The following is a 25,362-nucleotide window of genomic DNA, read 5'->3' on the forward strand; positions in this document are numbered from 1 at the left end:
TAAAAAATGAGGGGCAAACCACACATGGATGTGTTCACAAATAATCTGCTGGATCTGCACAAACATCTGAGAGGAAAATAGTTGTGATTTTCACTGAAAAACCCAGCACTTTCCATTTGCCCTGCAGATCTCAACAGCAGATTCAGGTGTGATCTGTTCCAGGGTGCTCAGTGCTGACTGCATCTTTCCAAAATCAAGTTATAAGGGTTCACTCTGCTTCAGAGACCAACACTGGGAGTTTCCTGGTGAGATTGAGAGCAGGAGAACCGAAAACCTGACTAATCCGTTCTTCCCTGGCCCAACCTGGCCCATGTGAGTTACATCAGAGGTTCTGGCTGGGGGATTGTTTAAAAGCTTTTCAGAAACACAGATCAGTTGGCTTTGTAAGAGACTTTAAAGGTTTAAAACACTCAGCCCCTGGGGGTTTTGGCCAGAACAAGAGAGAACCTGGGTAAAACATGGCTCTGTTGGGCACCTTGGAGGCAGAAGGATTTTCTGTGAGATCTAGGCTTAGGGTTGGAGTCATTCACTGGGAGCTGCTGGGGCTGGGGTCTCTTCCAGCTCTGTCTCTGCCTGTGTTTCCTGTCCAGTTAATTCCTGGCAGGCATAAACATCCCTGAAATGTGGGGAGAGAGTGACTGGTTTTGGGTGAAATCATCATAAAAGAAGGTTTGAGATTTCTCTTATTTTCTGCATGTGCTGGAGTACTCCTGGTGCAGTTGGTGGATAAAATAACCCCAGAGATGGTGCCTTTGCTGCTCAGCGATTTCTGCTTTGCAGTTTTGCTCATCCACTGCTGCCCAACCCAGCCCTGAGCAGAATCCAGTGTCCCATTTCCTCCATCCCATCCACTCCAAGCCCTTGCCAAAGCTCCAGCTGGGTGAACTGGGAGGCTCAAGGTTCTGCTTTGGGATTTAACTCTTGCAACAGAGAATTTTCTGAGCATCCCAGAATATTCTGGGCTGGACAGACCCTCAGGGATCATGAGTGCAGCCCCTGGCCCTGCCCAGACCCCCCAACAAGCCCACCCTGAGCATCCCTGAGAGCGCTGGCCAAACGCTCCTGGAGCTCTGGCAGCCTTGGGGCCGGGCCCATTCCCTGGGGAGCCTGGGCAGTGCCAGCACCCTCGGGGGGAAGAACCTTGCCCTGAGACCCATCCCAAGCCCTGGCACAGCTCCAGCCCTTCCTGGATGTGCCAGGGATGTGTTTAAAATGGCTCCAGTCTGCTTTGTGAGCTCAGTGCTCCCACTGGAACACCTGGAGAGATTCTCCCAAAAGCATTTCCCTGTTCTCTGTCCCTCCCAAGGCTTTACCCCAGGTTTTCCCCAGGATGAGGAGAGCTTTGCTCCTTGAAAAGCTGCTGCTGGTGCTCTGGCCCCGGGGCCACATCAGTTCTGTAGTTTGGGGCAGCTGAGGGGTGACATTGCTGATCCCTGTCCTGAGGGTGAGGATGAGAAGGGGGGCAGCAATGGGCTGGAGTTCTCCAAGTTACACACGAGTTCTGCCCCCAGGAAGCACATTCCAGCTCTGGGAATCTGGGATCTAGGGTGGGCCTTGAAGGAATAATCATCCTTACACCTCCTGTGCTGTGTCCAGCAAGGCTCAGAACTGAAGTTCTTGTGCTGTTTAAAAATCCCATGGGATTTTCAGAATAATCTGGCATTACCTGAAAGCTTTTACCCCATTTCTTGTGCCAGAGCCCGAAATCTGTTTGAGTTCTGAACTCCCTGCAGGAATTTTGTGTTGTCTGGGCCCCTCAGGGGCACCCAGGAGGTGAAGTGATTGCTTTCCCATGTACTTCGGGTTCACCCAGAACAAAAAGAATAAATAGAATAAAATAAAAGGATAAAAAGACTGTGTGTGCCTCCCAAGGTTCAGATGACAAAGTTTCACCTCCTTTAGCACCCATCCCATGGGTTTTATCTGCATCTGTCCCTGCTGAAGGGATTCTCTCACTGAGGGACTCCTGGAAGCCAAAGAGTGGCTGGAGAAGTTTCAGCTCTGTGACCGAACAAAGCAGGGCTTGGCTAAGCTTGGCTTGAGCTGGGAGATGCTGGGATGGTCAAGCCCAGTAGTCAGGAGCAGTTTGAGGTCCTGCTTCCCCAGGATCTGCTGGAAATGTCCTCAATTCCTGTTGGGAACTGAGGCCTGCACATTTCCCCTTTGATACTTGCTGCTCCCAGGGAAAAGGGGGATGGCTCCTGGATTGCTCAGGGAATGTTTGACATCCCAGGAAACGCCTTCCCAGCTCTGTGGAGAAGAGCCAGAGCCATGGAAACCTGGACTGATGGATCCTGAGCTGGAATCTCCTGACTGGAAGGTCAGAAAGTGGAAAATGAAAGGAGAAAGTTTGAGAGCAGGAAAGTTTATTGAGCATCAGATGCTCTGGTTGGAGTTTTTAAAGAGGAAAGATGAGAGTAAGGCTGAAATCTAAACTGCAACAAGGAAAGGAATTCTGCAGGATCCAGCTGAGGGCCCAAAATCCTGTGTGTGAAATGTCCTGGTGGGGGGTGAGGCTCTGCAAGGGTCTCCCTGGGCCTGGGAGCTCAAACTTCACCTGAGCATTGCTGGAACATTATTTCAAAGCAGACAGAGACCATTCCTTTATTGGTCTGTGTTCTGGGGATTAAACAGGAATTCTGACTGGGCAGGATTACAGGGTGGCCAGAGGAAATTCCTGAAGAGGAAATTTCTGAAGAGGAAATTCTGAACAGGAAATTCCTGAAGAGGAAAATTAAGACAGCTGGGAAGTGAAAGGGTTGGACACCAGCTCTGTTCCTGCAAGAAATCCTCAGCTCTGAGGGGTCAGGACATCCCTGCATGTGAGCAGTGATTTGTGAGGCACAATGGGAATTTGTTCCTACATTCCCTGGGTATGGAAATGCTCCACTCACAGCCAGCTTGGGATCCCTATTTTCTAAGTATAAAGCTGAGCCAAGATTTTTTGAGGCAGAAATAAAGGGTCAGATCTGCCCAGGGTGTTTTGTTTATTTTTGATTACAACAGCAAAGGGGTTTTGTTCCAATGGTTTGGATGGGATGTGGGGAAATGGAGTTGTTTCAGACTGGTTCATGTTTTATCCTTGCTGCCTCCCTCACTGAGGCTGGAATTTGATTCCTGGAAGCTCCCCATGGTCCCTTGGATCTGTCCCATGTTCTGGAATTCTACACACAGCAGAGCCTTTCCTGGCACCTCTGGGATATTACAAGGCTAAATCAGCACATTCAGGGATCAAAGCTGTGTTTAAAAATGCACATTCCTGCACTAAGGACTCAGCGAGGGTTACACTTTGAGCTTATATTTAATTCTATTAAATATTCCATTCTATTATTCTATTTCACTATATTAAATATTAATGTATTTATTGTATCTATGTCTATCCTTTAGGTGTTTGCACTTACAGCCTGTCTTACATTACCCAGGCATTGAACATTGGGGGTGCTCACCTGGAGAAGAGAAGGCTCCAGGGAGAGCTCAGAGCCCCTTGCAGGGCCTAAAGGGGCTCCAGGAGAGCTGGAGAGGGACTGGGGACAAGGCCTGCAGGGACAGGACACAGGGAATGGCTCCCAGTGCCAGAGGGCAGGGCTGGATGGGATATTGGGAAGGAATTGTTGGCTGGGAGGGTGGGCAGGCCCTGGCACAGGGTGCCCAGAGCAGCTGGGGCTGCCCCTGGATCCCTGCAAGTGTCCAAGGCCAGGCTGGACGGGGCTTGGAGCAGCCTGGGATGGTGGAAGGTGTCCCTGCCATGGCAGGGGTGGCACTGGATGGGATTTAGGATCCCTTCCCACACAAACCATTCTGAGATTCCATGGCTTTAATTCCCAGCCCATCCATTTGCTGTTACCACCTGATTCTTTCTAAGAGACCACAGAGATTCCCAGGAAATCAAGCACTAAACAAAACGTGTGAGCCTTTCAATCACTTTTGAGTATTTCCAACCCTCCAGAACTTCCTGCTTTTCCCCACCAGGAGCTGCTCCCTGTTCCTTTCTCTTCCCAACCACTTTACACAACCCCAGATGCTGTCAGAGGTGAAAAAAATCCTTTCAGTGGCACCTGAGGCCTTCAGCCTCTCTATTTTTGTGCCTCCAGTCCCACCTGCTCGGGGTTTGTGTGAGGAAAAGCTCAGCTTAACCAACACCTTTGTTCTTCCCGACCTTTGCTGCTCCAGCCTGCTTTTCTGTGCCTGGTTGAGTGGGTTTATATCATGGGTGGAACCTGGGCATTCCCAGGATTTCTGCTTTTCGTGGAGCTGGGTGCTTTACAGAGATACTGTGGATTGTCCTGGTTATCTGGGAGTTTCCACAAAAGCCTCTTTCCTAACATCTTAGTGGGAATTAACTTTGAAAGTTGTATATTAATATGTGGGAATTCTAAATCCTGCTGTGGAATCACCCACGTTTCTTTAGGAAATCCTAGTCCCATAAGCAAACTTTTCAGAGGATTGGGTCCCTCTTCCCAAGAGGGAAAAGGAGGATGAGGGATTGAAATCAGGAGAATCATAAATAAATCAGGAAGCTCAGCCACGTAGATCTGTTCATCCCGTGCCAGTGTCTGATCCCTTCTCCAGTTTTTCCCTGGGATGGCTTTCCCTTGTGTCCCTCTGGGGTTTATTCCATGTCTAATAAATGGGAAAGGTTTTCTGAGGTTCAAACCCAAGTTTCCTTTGTCCCAGGTTATTCCCTAACACCCCAGACTGTTTGGATTGATGGGGCTTGGAACTGTGCCTGTTCTCACCAAGCAGCAACAGAGGAGATTCCAAAGAGATCCAAGGAAATAAAACTGAGTTTGCCTCTGGATTTCAGGCTATTTATTGTTATGGTGGCCAGCAGCAAATCTCTGAAGTTCTTCTGGAGTGTTTGGAGTGATATCCAACAGGTACAAGGTGTCCTAAACCTTCCCACAGTGCCAGTGAGATCCTAAACCTCCCCACATTGCTGCTGAGATCCTAAACCTCCCCACAGTGTCACTGAGATCCTAAACCTTCCCACAGTGTCACTGAGATCCTAAACCTCCCCACAGTGTCACTGAGATCCTAAACCTCTCCACATGGTCTCTGAGATCCTAAACCTCTCCACATGGTCACTGAGATCCTAAACCTCCCCACAGTGTCACTGAGATCCTAAACCTCTCCACATGGTCTCTGAGATCCTAAACCTCTCCACATGGTCTCTGAGATCCTAAACCTCCCCACAGTGTCACTGAGATCCTAAACCTCCCCACATTGCTGCTGAGATCCTAAACCTTCCCACAGTGTCACTGAGATCCTAAACCTTCCCACAGTGTCACTGAGATCCTAAACCTCTCCACATGGTCACTGAGATCCTAAACCTCTCCACATGGTCACTGAGATCCTAAACCTTCCCACAGTGTCACTGAGATCCTAAACCTCTCCACATGGTCTCTGAGATCCTAAACCTCCCCACAGTGTCACTGAGATCCTAAACCTTCCCACAGTGTCACTGAGATCCTAAACCTCCCCACATTGCTGCTGAGATCCTAAACCTTCCCACAGTGTCACTGAGATCCTAAACCTTCCCACAGTGTCACTGAGATCCTAAACCTCTCCACATGGTCACTGAGATCCTAAACCTCTCCACATGGTCACTGAGATCCTAAACCTCTCCCCATGGTCTCTGAGATCCTAAACCTCCCCACAGTGTCACTGAGATCCTAAACCTCTCCACATGGTCTCTGAGATCCTAAACCTTCCCACAGTGTCACTGAGATCCTAAACCTCCCCACAGTGTTGCTGAGGCTTGCAGGAAATTTAAAGAGAAACTTCCAGAGTTTTGATGCCATGTCCAGAAGCAAAGGGACAGGAATGGCTGGCCAGGAGTGTTGGAGCTCAAGCCATCATCTCATTGTCTTCTGACCTGTCTAAACCCCCTCAGCTTCAAAAAGAACGTGATGCCCCCAACTCAACCCCGTTGTTTTCCAATGGAGCCATCAGTAGGAAAACAAAGGTCACGTGAGGAATTCATCCGGAATCCCAACACCAACATTCCACAGGACCTTCCCTCCGCAGCCCCTGGTGCTGCAGAAAGGCAGCAGGCAGGGAACAAAGCAGCCATGATGCACCCGCCACCCAGACAGCTCCAGCAAACAAAAAGCGTCTCTTACCCGCTCTGCCAAGGATCCTGGCGGCTTTGGGGGATCCCTACAGCAGCTGGGCAGCAGGAAAGGGAAAAAAAAGAGGGAAAATAATCTCTGTTGAGTGAGGGTTGTGTCGATTTGGGGAAAGAAGAGGCCGCAGCATCCAACGAGAGCTCTGGCATTCGCAAACCACCGCTCGCTGGGTTTCTCTGAAATGTGACCCTATTTCCTTGTTGCACAGGAAAGGAAAGGGGAGCAAACAAAAGCTGTGCAGCTCTGAAGAGTGAAAGAGCTCTGAGATCTTCTCTGTGCCAGGGTAGGGGTCTGCTGTGGAAGAGAACAGATCAGAGGGAGGTGGTGAGGAGCTGTCGTTATTGAAATGAATGTTTTACAGCAGATGTTGCCTGGAGAGCGAAGTTCTCCCCTTGAACAGTTCCCACTGAGTGGATGTTGGAGGGAAAGGGAATCTCTGGCCACAGGAACACAGAATCAGCTGGGCTGGAAAAGCTCTCTGAGGTCATCGAGGCCAAGCTGTGCCCCATCCCCACCTTGTCCCCAGCCCAGGGCACCGAGAGCCACATCCAGGCCTTCCCCAGACACCTCCAGGGATGGGCACTCCAAACCTCCCTGGGCAGCCCCTGCCAAGGCCTGAGCTCCCTTTCCATGGGGAAATTCCTCCTGATGTCCTCCAAATTCCTCCTGGAGCAGCTTGAGGTCATTTCCTGCGTCCTGTCCCTGTTCCCTCAGAGCCCAATCCTCCCCAGCCACCCCCTCCTGTCAGAGCCATTGTCACACCAGGCTGGCCCTCGGGGAGGTCACAGAGGAGTCAGGAAAACCAAATTTCTTTGGATTTTCCACATCCAAGCCAGGAGCTACTGAGAAAGGCCCTCTGTGAGGGGCTGCTTGGGAGTTGTGGTTTGTGATGGGCCAGAGCAGGCTCAGGAGCCCAAGAGGCCTCTCGTGGCCTGGTTCTCCTCCCTGTTCCTGATCAGTGATCAGCTCTTTGTGGTGCCAGCGTGGCCAGAATGTTGTCATCTGGGCTGGGGGACCTTCCATCTCCAGTGCCACCACTGCCAGCTGGGCTGGGGACCATCCAGCTCCAGTCCCACCAAAGGGTGTTTGTTTTGTGGGATTTCCAGCAGGTCCCCAGGGCCAGGCCTCCCTTTCCAGGATGAAAAATCTCTGTGTTTCATCCCCACCTCGCTTCCACCTATCCTGGAATTGTTGGGTCCAGGGACAAGGGCCAGCCTTGGAGAAAGGCTGTGGCACCACAGAATCATGGAATGTTCTGGGTTGGAAAGGAGCTTTAAAGCCCATCTTGTTCCTACCCCCTGCCATGGGCTCCACCTCCCTCTGGATCAGGGTGCTCCAAGCCCCATCCGTGACTGATTCCTGCTGAATTCAAAGAGGTGTCCCAAGGAGATGGATGGGAAATCCCAAAGTTTCTTTCTTTTGCTGGCAGAAAATTGTACTGTAGAAATCGGGACTAAGGCCCTGAATAAGCAGGATGAGTTTAGTGATGTTCAGGACTGATTGGAATAAAAAAAATTGGGAATAGGTTGGGTTAGAGTACGAGGTATCCCTGAGCATCCCTCAGCCACATGGAATGCTGAATTCCCCCCAGGAACCCTTTGTTTCTGTTTTCACATGGAGTTCCTCATGATGTTTACCCAGAAATCCACAACAAAGCTTTTTCCAAGGACAAGGTGAGATCCTGAGGTGAAAATGCAGCATCCCAACACCACCCCCTCAGCAAAACCCACCTGAATATTTGTCCTTTGCCCCAAAATCCCCACAGAATTCTGGGATCAGGCACAAGGATCTCGACAATCACTTCTTGATGGCTCTGCTCTCAAAGCCTGTGGCTCCTTCAAGCCAGAGTTACACTTTTGGGAAACACCAACCCTATTTTATTTAACACCTGGGACTAATTAAGCCCAGCTTTACTGTTGGGCAATTAGTTTACATGTCTGTGCCCCGGTGGAAAAACAAACCCGTTTGTTTCCAGCTTGTTTCACTCGCAGGTTCTCAACCTGCAGCCTCTGGGCTCCAAACAAAGCCGAGCACTTTGTTTATTGCTGCAGTAGCTGAAGGGCTGAATGGAGCTTTGTTGTGTTGGGTGCTGAACAGCCATAAAAAGGGTGAGTCTGTGGCCAAGGAGCTTGTCCCAACATGGACTTGGGGCCAGGCTGTGATGTAGAGCCAGAGCTGGGAACTCTGCCCAGGCCCTGCAGTTCAGACATAGCAAGGCAGGGAGAATATTTCATTTTATGTACAAAATGCTTACACAAAATTACCCCGTCAGGCTTCAGCAGCGTTCCCTGTGTGTCCTAATGGCAACCAGGACAGTCTGCAGCCTTTTCAAGCCTTCAGACGAGCCCTGGCCTTGGTGTCATGCGGGTTGGACACGTTGGGCACCATCCAGCACCACCAGGAAGCGCCAAATGGGCCTGGAAGTTTCGGTCTTTGTGTTTCCCAGGGGTTCAGGCCATCATTCCAGGGGGTTCCCAGCATTCTGGGCAGTTTCCAGCATCCCAGTGGGGTTTCCATCCTCCCACCAGGGTTTCCAGCATCACAGGCTGTTTCCAGGATTTCCAGGGTTTCCAGGATCCCGATGGGATTTCCAAGGGGTTTCCATCATCCTGAGGGGATTCTGTTCATCATCCCAGGGGGTTCAGGATCTCACTATTGTTTCCAGTATCCTGGTGGGATTTCTACCATCCCAAGGGGTTCAGGATCCTGCTGTTGTTTCCATCATCCCAAGGGGTTTGTGATCCCAAGGGGTTCAGGATCCCAGGGGGTTCAAGATCCCACCATTGTTTCCATCATCCCAAGGTGTTTGGGATCCCAAGGGGTTCAGGATCCCACCGTTGTTTCCATCATCCTGAGGGGTTTGTAATCCCAAGGGCTTCAGGGTCCCAAGGGGTTCAGGATGCCACTGTTGTTTCCATCATCCCAAGGGATTCAGGATCCTGAGGGTTTCTGGATCCCGCCATTGTTTCCATCATCCCGAGGGGTTCAGGATCCCAAGGGGTTCAGGATCCCAAGGGGTTCAGGATCCTGAGGGGTTCAGGATCCTGAGGGTTTCTGGATCCCGCCATTGTTTCCATCATCCCGAGGGGTTCAGGATCCCAAGGGGTTCAGGATCCTGAGGGGTTCAGGATCCCGAGGGTTTCTGGATCTCCCCGTTGTTTCCATCATCCCAAGTGGTTCAGGATCCCGAGGGTTTCAGGATCCCACCATTGTTTCCATCATCCCAAGGGTGTTTGGGATCCTGAGGGGTTCAGGATCCCGAGGGTTTCAGGATCCCGCCGTTGTTTCCAGCTCCCGGCGGTCCCGGCGCGCTCGGTGCAGCCACAGGAGGCTGCGTTGTCACCAGGCTGCTCCAGGTGCTCTCCTCTCCATCCCCTGGCCATGAGGGTTTCAAATACCTGCTGGAAGTTCAGCCTCATCTCCTCATGCCAGGGAGAGGAAGCAGCTGGGTGACTTTGGAGGTGAAATGTGGGCATTGTCAGGCAGATTCTGTCAGGCAGATTTTCAGGTGGTTTCTGATACCGAACTAATCTGAAAAATAAACTTTCTAGCAACCTCAGGGACTGAAAATTTCAATTCTTAATGCTGTTTCTCACCTCTTTGCTGTGAGCCTCTGGTCATTTTACCACTCCCTGTTTTCCAGGATTTGTGCAGGTGATTGAGGTCTTGGCTTGTGAGGGTTGTGCTGCTCCATCCCCTCCTCAGAGAGGGGTCAGGACTGGAGTAAAGCCCATTTTTGGAGCTGGTCTGGTACAAATCTGAGGGTCCTCAGAGCAGTGCTGGGTTGGGGTACAGGGCTGGGGGAGCCAGGAGCCAAGTCAGGAGCCTCTAACTCTGTATTTACCACCCAGGAGGGACTGGAAACCTTGCAAATAAGGGAAAAACAAATTTTCCAAAGGGTCTGGCAGAGCAGAGCCACTCCCTGGGGAAGGAAATCTGTCCCTCTGTCCCTGTTCATTCCGCACTGAGTGTGTTTGAGACAAGCCCCAGCAGACAGAACACCCCTGGAATGGCACCAGGCCATGCTTGCAGCAATTAGTTTTTCCTTGGCCAGCAGCAGCACCATTCAATTAAAGCCCAAATATTTTGTTCAGTTGCTCTTTTCTGGGTGTGCTCTGGGGGCTCAGACAATGGCCAGCGTGGCCTGGGGAGGAAGGAAACCACTCTGTCCACCCAGCCAGGGAACTGGCCCAAAATGCAGCCCAGCCATTGATCCCAGCCCCTTCTGAACTCGGTTTTCCAGTGCAGAGCCAGCCCTTTCCAGTTTGGACAGAGAGAGTGGAGCTGGGGGCTGTGATCTCCCACCCTCAGCTCCTCCTGGGAGCAAAGGATGTTTTCCCTGTTTTTCCTGGGTTATTGGGATGAGCAAACCTTCCAGGGAGCACAAAATGCTGGGGCAGTCAGGAGATCCCCTCCCTGAGGGGTGTTCAAAGTGCTCCAAAAAGGGTTTAAACAAATCCATGGCAGAATATGAATTACAGCTGGTCCAGCTCCAGGTCAGGTTCATCCTGCTTTGCTGATAGCAGAGGATTTAGGGGGATCCACCACAAAAAGTACCACAGCTTCTTGCTTTTTCCTTCACCCTGGTTTGTTTTCTTTTTCGGGCCAGCATCCCATCAGGACACGGGGCTGGCCAAGCCTTTGAGGCATTTTTCTTTCCCCATGCCCATCTCACGGTCTGGTGGCTGCTGGGGCAGCCTGGGTGGCACCAGGGGCCGTGGCCAGCAGCTCTGGCTGTGTCCTGTGGCTTTGGCTGTGCCTGCCAGGGTCAGGGCAGGACTCGAGGCTGCCGGGGCTGTCCCGCACTTGGCACCCACACAACTGCCCAGGGATGCAAATCCCACCCCACAGCCCCCCTGCAATCCCCTCCTGGAGTCTCAGCTTCAGGTAGTTTGCTTTAATTCGTGTTTATAATGTATTTTTATATGCTATGTCTCCCCCTGGCAACTTTGAAGTCTCCATTCAAATCCTCCTGGAAGAAAAGGAACCGCCAGGGTGGTTTTGGGGTTGTTCTGTCCCCGCTGAGAGCTCGGGCTGAGGGTCCATCCACACCCTGGTGCTTCCATCCCTTCCCTGTGTCCTTCCCCAGGGCCCCTCTCTCTTCCCAGGGAAAAGCAGGGCAGCTCGGAAAGGCTCATTTTTCCAATGTTTGCAGCACTGCCAGGTAATTCTCTCTCCACCAAAGCTCACAAATTCAGCTTTGAAATCCCAGAGCCGCCTTCAGAAGAAAGGAGGAAATGAGCTCCTGCCTTTTATTGTTGCTGATTGCTTGAGGTGTCCTGCGAGGGGGTTGTTTGGGAACAAGCAGCATTTGGTTATTTCCAGTGTTTATTCTTCACTTTGGAGGTGGGTTGTCCTCGGTGGGACACTCCACGGTGGCAGCAGGACAGGAGAATGCCGGAATCACCGGAGCCAGCGGGGCAGGAATGATGTAACTGCAGAGGGAAGGGACTTCTGAAAACACTGGCCAATTCTTGAGGGCTTTTTTTCAATTCAGTCCCTGCCATTGCTGGGGAGCCTTTCAGGCCATTTCCTCACACACTCCCTGGGTTTTTAAAAGCATTTGGAAAGCTCTGGTTTAAAATGAAGGATGGGGGTGTTGTTTGTTGTTGGGGAAAAATAAAGCCCAACAAACCAAAACCAATTCCAGCTTTCTTTATCTGCTTTGTGTGCCACTGTCAGCACGGCCTCTTTCCTTTCTGGCTTTTCCTGGGATGTTTTATCCACAGGGGAGCCGCCGGCATCGCCTCCAGGGCTGCCCCAAGCTCCCTCCCTGCTCCTCCACAGAAAGGCTGATTAGTTTTATACAGTTTCAGCCAAGACCTGCCTTCTGCACTGATGTCAGCAGTCAGGGTGGGACTTTTCCAGCCTTGTGGGTTTGGGATTTTTATTTCTTTTTTTCTTTTTTTTTTTCTTTTTTTTTTTTTTTTCCCCCTTTTGGATAATCCTGGCAAAATTCCTGAGCAAAGTTGTTTGGTGGTTTTTGTTGGGTTTTTTTTTTCTCCTTCTTTCTTTTCTTTTTTTTTTTTTTCTTTTTCTTGAGCAGCCTCTATCCATGTGCTGCCTCCGAGCTGCTCTCTTATTACTGCTCACTTCCTGAAAGGAGACTTTTTAGCAAAGCCTCCAACTCCAGCTCTGCCTGGGTCTGACAGAAGAAGGTTCTTAAGGAAGGCGACACAAACCCTCAGCCTGGAAACTTTCTGACACGCGCAGGGCTGAGGAGGAGAGAGGAGCTTTTGGCTGCTGCTGGGAAAAAGAAGAGGGGGAAAAAAAAATTTTAAAAAAAAGTGAAGCTGAAGGAATTAAAAGGGGAAAAAAAAGAAGAAAGAAGGGAAAGCACTCAAAAAGGTAAAACGCTCTTTAAAATAATTTTTCCTCTTTGAGGTTGGAGTGGGGTGGTCTGGGGTGGAGGGAACGCGAATGTTCTTTGAAATCAGAACCGTCTCCCTGGAGAAGGAATGAGCCTGGAGAGCCTTGCATGCTGGAAAAACATTTATGAGAATGAAAACCATGTTCACCCTTCTCCAACATTCAGAGTTTCCATAAAAACGCAGGCTTGTGTTTCAGAGTGGCTGCAGGCAGCAGGAGCCGGGATCCCGTGCGCTGCCTCCCTCGCCTCCCCCAGCCCCTCTTAATAATTGTATTAACCCAGGGATGGAATGTTTGCCTCTCTAAATCCCAAATCTCCTCTGCTGAGCTGCCCGGGGCGAAGCTCTCAATTACAGAGAGCAGCAGCTCCGAGCCCTGCTGCAGAATGAAACGTTCCCTGCTGCCTTAATTCCTGAGAATAAACACAGCCTGCGCTCCCTCTGCCTCTTTCCCTGTCTCTCTCTCCATCTTCAGGAGCTGCCAATGCCTCTCTTCCTCCTGATGTGCTCAGAGGATTATAAAGAGTCTGTCCTGAAAAAGTTGCAGTGTCACCGACTCCGTGTGCATCCCCAGGAGCTCGGCCCCACTGCTCTGCTCGTTTCTTTCTTTGCTTTGATTATGTTTTAGAGGTGTTTTGGTTAGGGTTTTTTTGGTTGTTTTTGTGTTGTTTTTTTTTTTTTAAATTTATTTTTATTTAAAAATCATTCTCTCAGAAGATGTTATTTTAAACATCAAAGTAAATATTAGTGATGGTGAGATGCCAGAAGATTATCTCATTAGAGCTGAAGGAGCTGGGCTATAAATAGAAAGGAGTTTATAAAATAATCTTGGCAAATACCTTCCAGAGGGCAAGAACCAACCAAGAGGGAAATGTGGAGCTGTGCTGGGGGCAGGTACCCTCTGCAGCAAAATGTAAAATTTCACACCAAGGCCCATTTTTGGGGACTTTTTTGCGGTCAAGATGCGAACCCCGGGGTGCGTTTGTGTTCCTGCTGCAATCCCTGCCAAAATCCCCGGCTCTGGAGACGGCTCTGCCCCAGCAGAGCTCCGGTTCCGATCCTGCTCGGTTTTATTCTCGTTAGCAGCACCCAGCAGTGCCAGGCTGGGATGCAGGGCACGGCTGGGCAGGGCAGGGAGGGTTTTGGGGAGATTTTGTTCCCCTCGCTGCCCAGGCTGGAAGGGGAAATGCCCCGTGGGACACGCAGGTGATTCCCGGCCCTGGGATGTTCCTTGAGTTGGGAAGAGCCTTGTCCCAAATGCCTCCATCAGTGAGGCTTCCTGCAGTCCCTGCGAGGTTGTTCCCAAAGTTTCTCCATATATGGAACGTGCTGAGTGCTCCAGTTGCTCCATCCTCAGCCTCCCGCTGTCCCTGCTCTCCCCAGGGCAGCATCCTCTGCTCCCCCTTCCTGCCGAGACCCCAGAAACCTCTTGGGGTGGCTCCAGCCGCATTCCCCAGGCGGCTGCTCCCAGGCTGGGATGGGAAAGGTGCTGTCATCTCCTGCAAATCAGCTCTGCCCGGATAAGGCTGGGGGGGCTGAGCTGTTTCCTTTGGCACCGGGAGGCCCCGATAAGCCGGGCCTGAGCAGCCGCCGAGAGGCTGAAGAGGAGCCCTGAGGGGAGGAAGGTGGTGCTGCTCAACATAAACAGTGTCTGTTCCACAAACCTGAAATATGAGAGGCTCTCTTATCACCCATGGCTCCAGGCCACCCAGGGGCTGCTGGGGAGGAGCCGCTGTTCTCATCGTTCCATGAAATCCTGGTCCAGGGACAGCCTGGGCTCCTCTTCCCGAAGGAGCAGCTCCATGGAGAGCCCGCAGCTCAGGATGCACCCAGGGGTGATTCCACGATGCAAACCCTTATCTCCAGCTTATCTGAAACCCCCGACTCCAAACCCCACTTTTCTTGCCAAGTTTCCAGCAATTAATTCCTCCTGAGCTGGAAGCACTGCAGGATGTGTTTGTCACGTCCTGTCCTGCCTCGATCTTGGGTTAACACAAAATGAGCTTAAAACAAACAGAATTGGGACCAAATCCGTCACGTTTCCAGAAACAGTTGGCTGGGCAGATGTGCTGAAGACACACGAGGCAGGGAGGTCTTCGCTTGACCCCAGCACTGGAGGAAATGTTTGCAGGGTGAGGAGTTACAAACATTTCCCAGGAATCTGTGAGCAGGTCGGATCTCACGCGGCGGCTGGAGAGAGAGACACATGGAAAACCACCAGCCTGGACACAGCCTTGTTTTCCAGCACTGAGGGGGGTTTAAAGGAACACCTTCCAAGCCAATTTTCCCATCTTGGGTACTGTGAGGGCCTTCAATGAATTCTGCAGCCAGCTGAAGGATTGGGAGAGTCTCCACTGGGAAACCGCTGGAATCTTTTAGCTCCGTCTCACTTCAGTGGAGCAACATCAGTGCACATGTGAAGTGCAGGGTCTCCATCCAACTGCTCCATTGCTGCTCCTCTCTCACCTCCTGCCTCCTCCCAGGCTGGGAAATGCTTGGGATATTCCATGTCTGACTATTCAGCGTCTTTCATGGAATCATGGAATGGTTTGGGTTGGAAGGAACCGTAAAGCTCATCCACCCCTGCCATGGCAGGGACACCTTCCACTATCCCAGATTGCTCCAAGCCCTGTCCAGCCTGGCCCTGGACACTTCCAAGGATGGAAAATCCACAGCTTTACACTTCCTTTATCACCTATTATCAATATTGTGTTTCCTACTCTTACATCGTAGTTTAATTCAAAAGGAAAAATGACTTTAAGTGAGTTTATTCCTGTGCAGTCCTGCAAATCTTTTTGAACTCAAACACTCCTAAATGTTGGTCCCAAATGAGCTAAACTGGCAGGTGAAGTTCTGGCCTCCTCCTGTGGGATTTGTGACCTCGTTGGGAGGTGGCTTTGACCACAATGAAAGTGCAAAGGGTGAGTTCAGTCTGATCAGGGTCAGGGACTCCTCATTCCCTGGCTGTGAAGGAAGGAGCTACATCAGGGTCACACCACCTGGGCCACGTTTCCCAGAGTAAAGAACCCACAGGAAGGGGAAAAGGGTCCAAAACCACAGCCCAACTGATGTGGACATGACCAGCAGCTCTGTAAGGGCTGGAGGGATTCCACAGCTGAAGTGTTCTGCAAGGCTGCATCCCACAGGAGGCATCCCTGTCCCTGCAGGGCTCCCCTGGCATGGGCTGAGCAGCCCTGGGGGCTGTGGGTGGCTCACACCCTGCACCGAGGGGACCTGGGGTCACTGCCTGCGGTGATCCCATGGCCTTGCACCGTCACCTTGGCTGTCACCAAATCCCTCCACGGTGTGTCCTGCTGGGGAAGGAACACTCGCTCTGTGTCACCACAGCCTCACTTCTCTGACTGGGTCTGGTTTCCTGTGAGGACAGGGAGGTCCAAATCGGCTTTGCTGCTTTAGGGTCTCACTCCACATCTCCCTGCATTTCCACCCAGACACCCCTGTGACCCTCTGGGACAGCCTGGGCTGTGTGGTCCTGATTTAACATCAAAGGTGACCCAGTTCTGGAGTGGGATGGCACCAGAGATCCCCTCGTGTCCCTTCCAACCTCCCTCATTCTTTAATTCAGCTCAGCCCGAGGGGAGCTGGAGCTGGGCCATGCTGTGGATGTGTCCCCCTGGCCAGGACTGGGCAGTGAGGATGAGGTTGTTCTGTGACAGTGACAGAAGGAGCTGCTGAGCCCTGGGCTCCCTGCAGGTCCCCTCTCACAGCTCTGCTGGGTGGAGTCACCCCAGAGGCTTTTCTTGGGAAGCTCAGTGGAGTTCTCCTGTCCCTCCAACTCCAGCCTGAGGCTGTGGGTGCACAAGGTGTGGCACCTGTGACAGGGTTGTAGGGCACTGTGCCCTCCCCTGTAGCACGTCCAGCCTGACAACCAGACACGTCTTTGTCAACTGTGAGGGTGGGCAGGCCCTGGCACAGAATTCCCAGAGCAGCTGTGGCTGCCCCTGGATCCCTGGAAGTGTCCAGGGCCAGGCTGGACAGGGCTTGGAGCAGCCTGGGATGGTGGAAGTGTCCTTGCCATGGCAGGGGAATGGAACTAAATGAGCTTTAGGATCCCTTCTCACCCAAACCATTCTGTGGTTGGGGTACAGCCTGGCTGATGAAGAGCCAAATTTTGTGTGTGACACTCAGTGTGTGAGAGCTGTGACAGCGGCTTGTGAGCTGGCACTGCATAAACCACACAAACCACGCTCCTGCCTCAGCTGGGACTCCCAGCACGGAGCAGCTCCCGGCTGGAGAGGGCCGGGCTGGTTCCGCAGGTGAGCACAGCTCGCTGCTGGCACACGAGGCTGTTTGTCTGTGTGCAGGCCCAGGGCTTGGTGCCCTGAGGGGCTGCGTTGTGTAAGCACCGAGACTGCTGGAGGGATGGAGAGAGGAGCCAGTCCTGCCGGGATGGAGAACAGCCAGCCCTGCCGGGATGGAGAGAACAGCCAGCCCTGCCGGGATGGAGAACAGCCAGCCCTGCCGGGATGGAGAGAGGAGCCAGCCCTGCCGGGATAGAGAACAGCCAGCCCTGCCGGGATAGAGAACAGCCAGCCCTGCCGGGATGGAGAACAGCCAGCCCTGCCGGGATGGAGAGAGAACAGCCAGCCCTGCCGGGATGGAGAGAACAGCCAGCCCTGCCGGGATGGAGAGAGAACAGCCAGCCCTGCCGGGATGGAGAGAGAACAGCCAGCCCTGCCGGGATGGAGAGAGAACAGCCAGCCCTGCCGGGATAGAGAACAGCCAGCCCTGCCGGGATGGAGAACAGCCAGCCCTGCCGGGATGGAGAACAGCCAGCCCTGCCGGGATGGAGAACAGCCAGCCCTGCCGGGATGGAGAACAGCCAGCCCTGCCGGGATGGAGAGAGAACAGCCAGCCCTGCCGGGATGGAGAACAGCCAGCCCTGCCGGGATGGAGAGAGAACAGCCAGCCCTGCCGGGATGGAGAACAGCCAGCCCTGCCGGGATGGAGAACAGCCAGCCCTGCCGGGATGGAGAGAACAGCCAGCCCTGCCGGGATGGAGAGAGAACAGCCAGCCCTGCCGGGATGGAGAGAGAACAGCCAGCCCTGCCGGGATGGAGAACAGCCAGCCCTGCCGGGATGGAGAGAACAGCCAGCCCTGCCGGGATGGAGAGAACAGCCAGCCCTGCCGGGATGGAGAGAGAACAGCCAGCCCTGCCGGGATGGAGAACAGCCAGCCCTGCCGGGATGGAGAGAACAGCCAGCCCTGCCGGGATGGAGAGAACAGCCAGCCCTGCCGGGATGGAGAGAGAACAGCCAGCCCTGCCGGGATGGAGAGGGCTTGGTCTGCATCTGTTTCGCTCCGAGGTGCGAGCGCTCCCGGCCTTTCCCAGAGCCCAGGGCACTTTCCTGGCAGAGCCCTGGTGCTGCTCGGTGCTGGGAGGAGCAGCAGGAGCACGGGGAGAGCTGCCACAGGCCCAGGAGTGAATTCTCTCCTGGCTGTGCTGAGCCCCACAGAGAGGGAGCATTTCTTGGAGGCAGTGGTGACCAGCCGGGTATAAAAACAGCATTTGTGCATGGAGTATCTGCAGGATGGCAGCGCACAGGGGGTGTGGGCATCAGACCTGTGCCGATAAGGTGTTCTCCATGTGCAGATAACATCTTTCCCCACGCAGATAGCGTGTATCCCGTGCAGATAATCCATGTGCAAACAGCATCCCACCCACACACAAACCCCACCATCTCCATCCCCATGCACACAGCTGTGCCCTGGGTGCATGTGGGTGACACGTGTGGCCCTGTGGGGTGGGGGCTGCACTCTGTTAATGACTGGCACCCCGTTAATGACTGGCACCCCGTTAATGACTGGCACCCCGTTAATGACTGCCTGGTCTCTCTCTAATCCCGCCGCTCCGTGCCTGGCTGCAGCCAGCGAGGAGAGCGATGGCAGAGCTCCAGCAAGTCTGGGTCACATGGAGAGGCTCCAAACTATTGCATAAGTCCTGTCTGAGAGTGGACCTGCTTGGTGGAGTCCTCTCCCGAAAGCAGGAGGAGAGGCAGGATGGGAGCGCTGGGAATCTCAGTGCCCACCTTCCATGGGGCTGGGATTATGGAGCTCCAGCAGCTCAGCCCTGCCCCAGGTCCAGCTCCCCATCCCGAGGAGGATCCGAGCTGCCGCTTCCCTCCCGCTCTCCTGCTGAGGACCTCCGAGCATTTTACCACACTTGGAGAAGTGCAATGACCCCGGCGTTCCAGATAGGGCCAGATCCTTATGTAACTCAGGGATAGGATTTCCAGAGAGCCAAGCAGGCGGTGTCAGAGCGAGGTCGCTGCTCGCAGCTCTCCCCTCACTGCCCTGCCTTTGGCACAGCCTTCCTTTACCCCTTTGCTGGCAAAATTAAAGATTTTGGGGAGGAGCGGGGAGAGGATTCAGTGCTTTCCTCAGCAAGATCTCACTGAATAGATTTGACTGTAAAATAATTCTCGTGTTTTTGAAAAAAAAACCCAACAAAATCCCCTCCTCCCACACAGCGCTGGAGTGAGCCCAAAGCCCCGTGAAGCCGCTGTACAAAGGGATGCAGGGTGTGCCCGGCCAGAGCACAGCAGGGCCGGCTGTGGAGCACCAGGACAGCCTGGAACAGCGAGCTGCGGCTCCAAAGGCAGGGAGGGTGTGCCCCTGGCACCCAGGCTGGCACCGGGGTGCTGGCAGGGGGACAGAGACCCCGGGTCAGACCCCTCAGCTCTCAGGGTCACGCTGGCAGTGTCAGTGTGCATTCCCCACATTGCTGGGGAGCGCCTTTGGATGGGGTTGGATGTGATTTTATCGGTGTGAAAGTGCACGTCCCCTCCTGGGGAGCTGAAAAGGGACCTGCAGCCAGTGGGGTGTGCAAAGAACAGCTCTTGGGGTGAGGTGAGGCAGCTCTCCCAATCCGGGGGGGGCTGCACTGAGCATCCTGGGCCCCCTCCCAGCCCCGAGGGGGTCAGCAGGGAAGGGACAGGCAGAGGTGGCATTGCACCAGCTGGGATTGGTGGCAGGGGCGAGCAGAGGGGCTGCAGGGCAGCCAGAGGGTGGCTGTGCAGGCAGGAGCCATCCCAGGCCCGGAGGCTGCAGCGTTCTGGGAACAGGGATAACTCCGTGTTTCTAATTCTTTGCTCGCCGTGGCCCCAGAGAGGCCACGCTTGGAGCAGCAAAGCAGATTATGGCTCCAGTTGTTATTTTGTGTTCTGCAGACCTGTGACTTTAACCCCTTTCTCGCAGTTTGCAGATGCTCGTGGCAGTAAAAAAGCCGATTTCTGTGGGTTTAACCCCTAGTGCTGCCCTAGAGCTCAGAAATGACTTCCCAGTGGAAGTCCTGCCGTGCTGGCAAGATGACTGCAGGGAGACTTCTGCCATCCGCAGCTCAACGTGTTTTCCACTTGGCAGCCCAGCCAAATATTTCGTGGGGAATATCAGGACGTCCTCCTGCTGCAGGCCAGGGAGGTCTCTGGGACAGCTTCGCATCCCCCACGTGCTCACCCCGTGCTGCAGGAGGAGCAGCCTGGTGTGGGGAGCAGGGCTGTTTATTCCATCCTCAGGAACGTGCAGGGACCTGCCAGGAGCTGGGAGCTGGGAACTGGGAACTGGGAGATGGGAACTGGGAGCTGGGAGCTGGGAGCTGGGTGGTGGCTGAGCGCACACAGAACACCCACAGCCCCGGGGAGTGCAGTGGGTGAAAGCCCCCCAGGCAGCAGCAAACACAGAAATGCAGCAGCAGCAGCTGTGAGGGACCTTCCAGGCCTGGGGTGTGCAGAGTCCAGAGGGATGGAGAGATGAGAAGGGTTCAGACATCGCTGGCTGGGCCAGGGAGGGATTGTCCCGCTCTGCTCTGCACTGGGGCAGCCTCACCTCCAGTGCTGGGGACACTTGGGGCACCACAAGATCAGGAGGATCCAAAGGTGTTGGAGAGTGTCCAGAGGAGGGACACGGAGCTGGGGAAGGCTCTGAGGAGCAGCTGAGGGCACTTGGCTCGTTCAGCTGGAGCAGAGGAGACTGAGGGGAGGCTCCTCGGGGGCTGCAGCTCCTCCCGAGGGGAGGCGGAGGGGCAGGGGCTGAGCTCTGCTCTGGGACAGGAGCCCAGGAAGGGCTGGAGCTGTGCCAGGGCTTGGGATGGATCTCAGGGCAAGGTTCTTCCCCCCGAGGCTGCTGGCACTGCCCAGGCTCCCCAGGGAATGGGCCCGGCCCCAAGGCTGCCAGAGCTCCAGGAGCGTTTGGACAGCGCTCTCAGGGATGCTCAGGGTGGGCTTGTTGGGGGGTCTGGGCAGGGCCAGGGGCTGCACTGATCATCCCTGAGGGATCCAGCTCAGGATATTCCATAGTTCTAAGAACAAATCTTTGATTTGGTGATTCTGGAGCCCCAGGAGGGGCTGAGGGAGCTGGGAAGGGGCTCAGCCTAGAGCAAAGGAGGCTCAGGGGGCCCTTCTGGCTCTGCACAAGTCCCTGCCAGGAGAGGACTGCCGGGGGGTTTGGGCTCTGGTCTCAGGGAACAAGCAATGAGAAGAGAGGACACAGCCTCAAAGTGCCTCAGGAGATGCTCAGATTGGATATGAGGGGAAATTTCCTCACTGGAAGGGTGGAAATCGATTCCAGCTGAGGCTTTACAGCCAAAACCTGTGTCCCTCCAGGAAGCAGCGATGGCAGGTGACAGGGACTGTTTTCAGGTGACTTTGGGATCAGTATCCAGGAGCTACAGGCACTAAGGGCTTGTTGTGTGTCCTGGAGGGCAGCTGGGGCCCCAGCAGTAGGGAAGAGTCCCCTGTGGGCAGCAGGGGACCTGTGTGGGTGGGAAAGCCTGAAAAACCTGGTGCTGCTGCTGCTGCACTGGCACAGCCCCCGAGCCACAAATCCCAGTGCCCTGCAGTCCCTGCTGGATTTAACTTGGGTTCCATAGAACACGAGGCCATGGAGCCAGCCCAGGGCTCTCAGCTCTTCCCCCCAGAGATAAACTTTGGCCTGGTGGAACAAGCCCCAGGCTGCAGCAGCTGGAGGAGCAGAAAGCCCTGTGGGGTTTCTGCCGTGGGGCTGAGGTGCTGCTCAGCCCCTTGGGAGGGTCAGGGGGCACCAAAAAGGGACCAAGCTGCAGGACATGGCACGATAGCCCCAGTTATGGGGTGGTGTCAATTCCCTGTTTTCCACAAAAATAAAATAACCTGGAGGCTTTAATTCCTTAAAATATTAAGGAATTAAAATAAACAGCCCAGGAATGCTGTTGGGGTGGTGCAGTGGTGAGGTCCTGCTCCCACTGTTCCCAGTGCTCCCACTGGGGTGCTGCTCTCACTTCTCACTGCTCTCCATTGCTCTCCAGTGCTCCCAGTTCTCCCACGTCTGGAATATGTCACTGGAAGGCCTGGCAGGGGGTGCACTAAAGAGATTTCCTCTCCCCGGGGCAAGCTGGAAGCAGAAATCTGTGTTTGTATTTATTTCTCCCTCAGGAAAAAAAAAAATAATTAAAAAAAAATAAAAAAAAAAAAAGGGAAAAGGACACCTGAGCTCATAATTTGCAAAAGTTGGACGAGAAACCTGGAAGCCGCCTGAGCCCTACATCTTTAAAAGCAGTTAAATTCCTCTTCCCTGCACTAGGAGGCACCTTGAACCTTCCTCTTGGCCCCGAGCAGAGCCCATCTGCTTCCTATTACCTTTCCCTGGCTCTGCCCGGGGCCGGCCGCGCAGCCGGGCTTCCAGGGAATTCTGTCTGCAGCGCCCAAACTGGGAACAGTTCTCATCCTCCTCGCTCCTTCTTCTCTTCTCGCTTCATTCCAGCTGGAATTTCACCCTCCCCTCGCCAGCCCTTTCCTTCCCGGGGTTTTGGGGGTGGCCCGAGGTGGCCCGAGGTGGCCCCGGCGCCGCTCGGGGTCGCGGCCAGAGCCGCCCTTGGCACCGGAGCCGGGAGCCCGAGCCGAGGCTGCCAAGGACAGCGAATTCCTTGGGAAGGAGCAATTCGGAAGCGGCCCAAGAGAGGGAGGCACGAGAGCGGAGAGGTCACCCCGTGTCCCCGAGCTGTCCCCGAGCTGTCCCCGAGCTCCCCCAGCCCCCCGGGGCTCCGCGGTCCCGGGGATTTGTCCGGCCGAAGTGAGGTTATGGAAAACTCGGTAGGGATGGAAGCACCAGCGCTGCTCCGGCTCTCCGCTCCTTCCTCCGGCTGCTCCTCCTGCTCCTCGGGCTTTGGGAATGAAGCCCCGCCGGGAAGGGGCCGTGTTTTCCCCGCTGCCTGCAGGGAGGGATCGCAGCCGGGCCCTTCCCCCAGCCCGGCCCGCAGGAATTTTGCAGCTGGAATTCCTGCCTGCCGCTGCTCCCAGCGCGCCTCCTTCCCCCAAGGTCAGGGCTGCGGGCTCCTGGCGCCGGCGGCTGCGGGGGATGCTGAGCAGGGGAAGGGCAGGCGGGACACCGGGGCACCGCACAGGGGTCACCGAGAGGCGGGGGGAGGACGGGGAGCCTGGAGGAAAAGGGTTCAGCAGCTGGAAAACAGGGGAAATCGGTCGTGTGAAACCCAGGAGAAAATACGCTTTAGCTGGGCTCCGCGGGCTTTGGAGCCGTGACAGGATTTAAAAGCTGGAATCTCGAGCTTTGGGAGATGCTGGAAAATGCTGAGTTAGGAGAGGGCTTTGCTTTCAGCTTCTCCCTTTTCCAGCCCGATTCCCGCAGCCTGAGCGGGCACGGAGCGGCCCCCGCGTGCTTTGCCCGGGGGTGGCACCACAGGTGATGCTGTCCCCGCTCCTCGGCATCCTCCTCCAGGGCTGGGATGGGGCACAACTCCTGCCACAACCCTCTTCCCCCCGCTCCCTGATTCCTCACAGGGAAAAGGAGCAGCCCGAGGTGAGAGTTTCCCCCTCTCAGGCACTTTATTCTCAGGATTCACAATTTTGGAGGCCACCATCGTGTCGTGTCTGGGCTTTGCAGAGGCCCCAGATGGGACTGGCCTCACCGAGGATCTTTGGCCATTCTTAACTGTAAATAAGCAGTGAAAAAATTTTAATCTTTAAATTATGCAACTCCAAACTGTGTTCAAAGCTGCGTGTTTCATCTCCCACCGTTTCTGCCTAGCAGGGGGAAAAAGCATTAATTTAGGTTAATGCTTTTAAGCTGAAGGAGGGGAGGTTTAAATGAGATTTTAGGAAGAAATCCTTCCCTGTGAGGTTGCCCAGAGCAGCTGTGGCTGCCCCTGGATCCCTGGCAGTGTCCCAGGCCAGGCTGGATGGGGCTTGGAGCAGCCTGGGACAGTGGGAAGAGTCCCTGCCCCTGTGGAATGAGATGAGCTCTAAGGTCCTTCCCAACCCAAACCATTCTGTGATTTCCATGATTAATTTGGAGCAGAATCGTCTCCTGGATTTCCCCCTGTACCTCCCCTGGGCTGTGCTGGGTGTCCTGCAGCACCAATACCATTCATGGCACAGTGAAGATGGGAACACAGGAGTAGAAATTCACTTCCAGGGATTCAGATTCCCATAAGGACATGAAGGGGAGCACGGCAGATCCCTGGAACACCCAGCTCCCCTGCCCTGAGCTCTGGCCTGTTTAAAGCAGCCCAGAGCAGGGGTTAAACCTTTCCTTACCGGGCTGAGGACCACACACAGGCCCTGGCTGCTGACACCTTTGCAAAGAGCACCCTCCTCCCATCTCCAGCCTCTTCCCATGCTCAGAGCTCATCCTGCCTTTCCCTGGGAGTTTATCCTGCCTTTCCCTGGAAGTTTATTGCACCTTTCCTGGGGAGTTTATCCTGCCTTTCCCAGGAACTCATCCTGCTTTTCCCAGGGAATTTATCCTGCCTTTCCCAAGGAATTCATCCTGTTTTTCCCGGGGAATTTATCCTGCCTTTCCCAAGGAATTCATCCTGCCTTTCCCTGGATGTTTGTCCTGCCTTTCCCTGGATGTTTGTCCTGCCTTTCCCTGGGAATTTATCCTGCCTTTCCCTGGATGTTTATCCTGCCTTTCCCTGGATGTTTATCCTGCCTTTCCCTGGATGTTTGTCCTGCCTTTCCCTGGGAGTTTATCCTGCCTTTCCCTGGATGTTTGTCCTGCCTTTCCCTGGGAGTTTATCCTGCCTTTCCCTGGATGTTTGTCCTGCCTTTCCCTGGGAGTTTATCCTGCCTTTCCCTGGATGTTTGTCCTGCCTTTCCCTGGATGTTTGTCCTGCCTTTCCCTGGATGTTTATCCTGCCTTTCCCTGGGAACTCATCCTGCCTTTCCCAGGAACTCATCCTGCCTTTCCCAAGGAATTCATCCTGCCTTTCCCTGGGAGTTCATCCTGCCTTTCCCTGCGAGTTTATCCTGCCTTTCCCTGGATGTTTATCCTGCCTTTCCCTGGATGTTTATCCTGCCTTTCCTGGGAGTTCATCCTGCCTTTCCCTGCGAGTTCATCCTGCCTTTCCCTGGATGTTTATCCTGCCTTTCCCTGGGAATTTATCCTGCCTTTCCCTGGGAGTTTATCCTGCCTTTCCCTGGATGTTTGTCCTGCCTTTCCCTGGATGTTTGTCCTGCCTTTCCCTGGATGTTTGTCCTGCCTTTCCCTGGGAGTTTATCCTGCCTTTCCCTGGATGTTTATCCTGCCTTTCCCTGGATGTTTATCCTGCCTTTCCCTGCGAGTTTATCCTGCCTTTCCCTGGATGTTTGTCCTGCCTTTCCCTGGATGTTTATCCTGCCTTTCCCTGGATGTTTATCCTGCCTTTCCTGGGAGTTTATCCTGCCTTTCCCTGGGAGTTTATCCTGCCTTTCCCTGGATGTTTGTCCTGCCTTTCCCTGGGAGTTTATCCTGCCTTTCCCAAGGAATTCATCCTGCTTTTCCCGGGGAATTTATCCTGCCTTTCCTGGCAAGTTTATCCTGCCTTTCCCTGGAAGTTTATCACGCCTTTCCCTAGGAGCTCATCCTGCCTTTC

At 54.0% G+C, this 25,362-nt stretch overlaps 2 protein-coding genes across 8 annotated transcripts in view; one reads left to right on the forward strand and one right to left on the reverse strand.

Annotated features, from left to right (window-relative positions):
* Window positions 1-7,340, reverse strand: part of ZAP70 (zeta chain of T cell receptor associated protein kinase 70) — a 32,952-nt gene extending 25,612 nt beyond the window's left edge. The window contains exons 1-2 of one of the 7 annotated variants that reach the window (XM_086862352.1): window positions 7,295-7,340; window positions 6,123-6,168 (exon numbers count right to left, since the gene is read on the reverse strand). The gene's annotated coding sequence lies outside the window, so the exon portion shown is untranslated. Of the gene's footprint in view, window positions 1-6,122; window positions 7,267-7,294 lie in introns of those variants that run through there. The other 6 variants (XM_086862353.1, XM_086862347.1, XM_086862348.1 and 3 more) reach the window with 6 other exon arrangements.
* Window positions 7,341-11,957: 4,617 nt separating this feature from the next.
* The window catches only part of ADAMTS10 (ADAM metallopeptidase with thrombospondin type 1 motif 10), a 64,803-nt gene continuing 51,398 nt past the window's right edge, over window positions 11,958-25,362 (forward strand). The window contains exon 1 of the mRNA XM_086862355.1: window positions 11,958-12,476. The gene's annotated coding sequence lies outside the window, so the exon portion shown is untranslated. The remainder of the gene's footprint in view (window positions 12,477-25,362) is intronic.

This window comes from Cyanistes caeruleus, chromosome 25 (genome assembly GCF_971803275.1).
Source record: "Cyanistes caeruleus chromosome 25, bCyaCae1.hap1.1, whole genome shotgun sequence".
NCBI lineage: Eukaryota > Metazoa > Chordata > Aves > Passeriformes > Paridae > Cyanistes > Cyanistes caeruleus.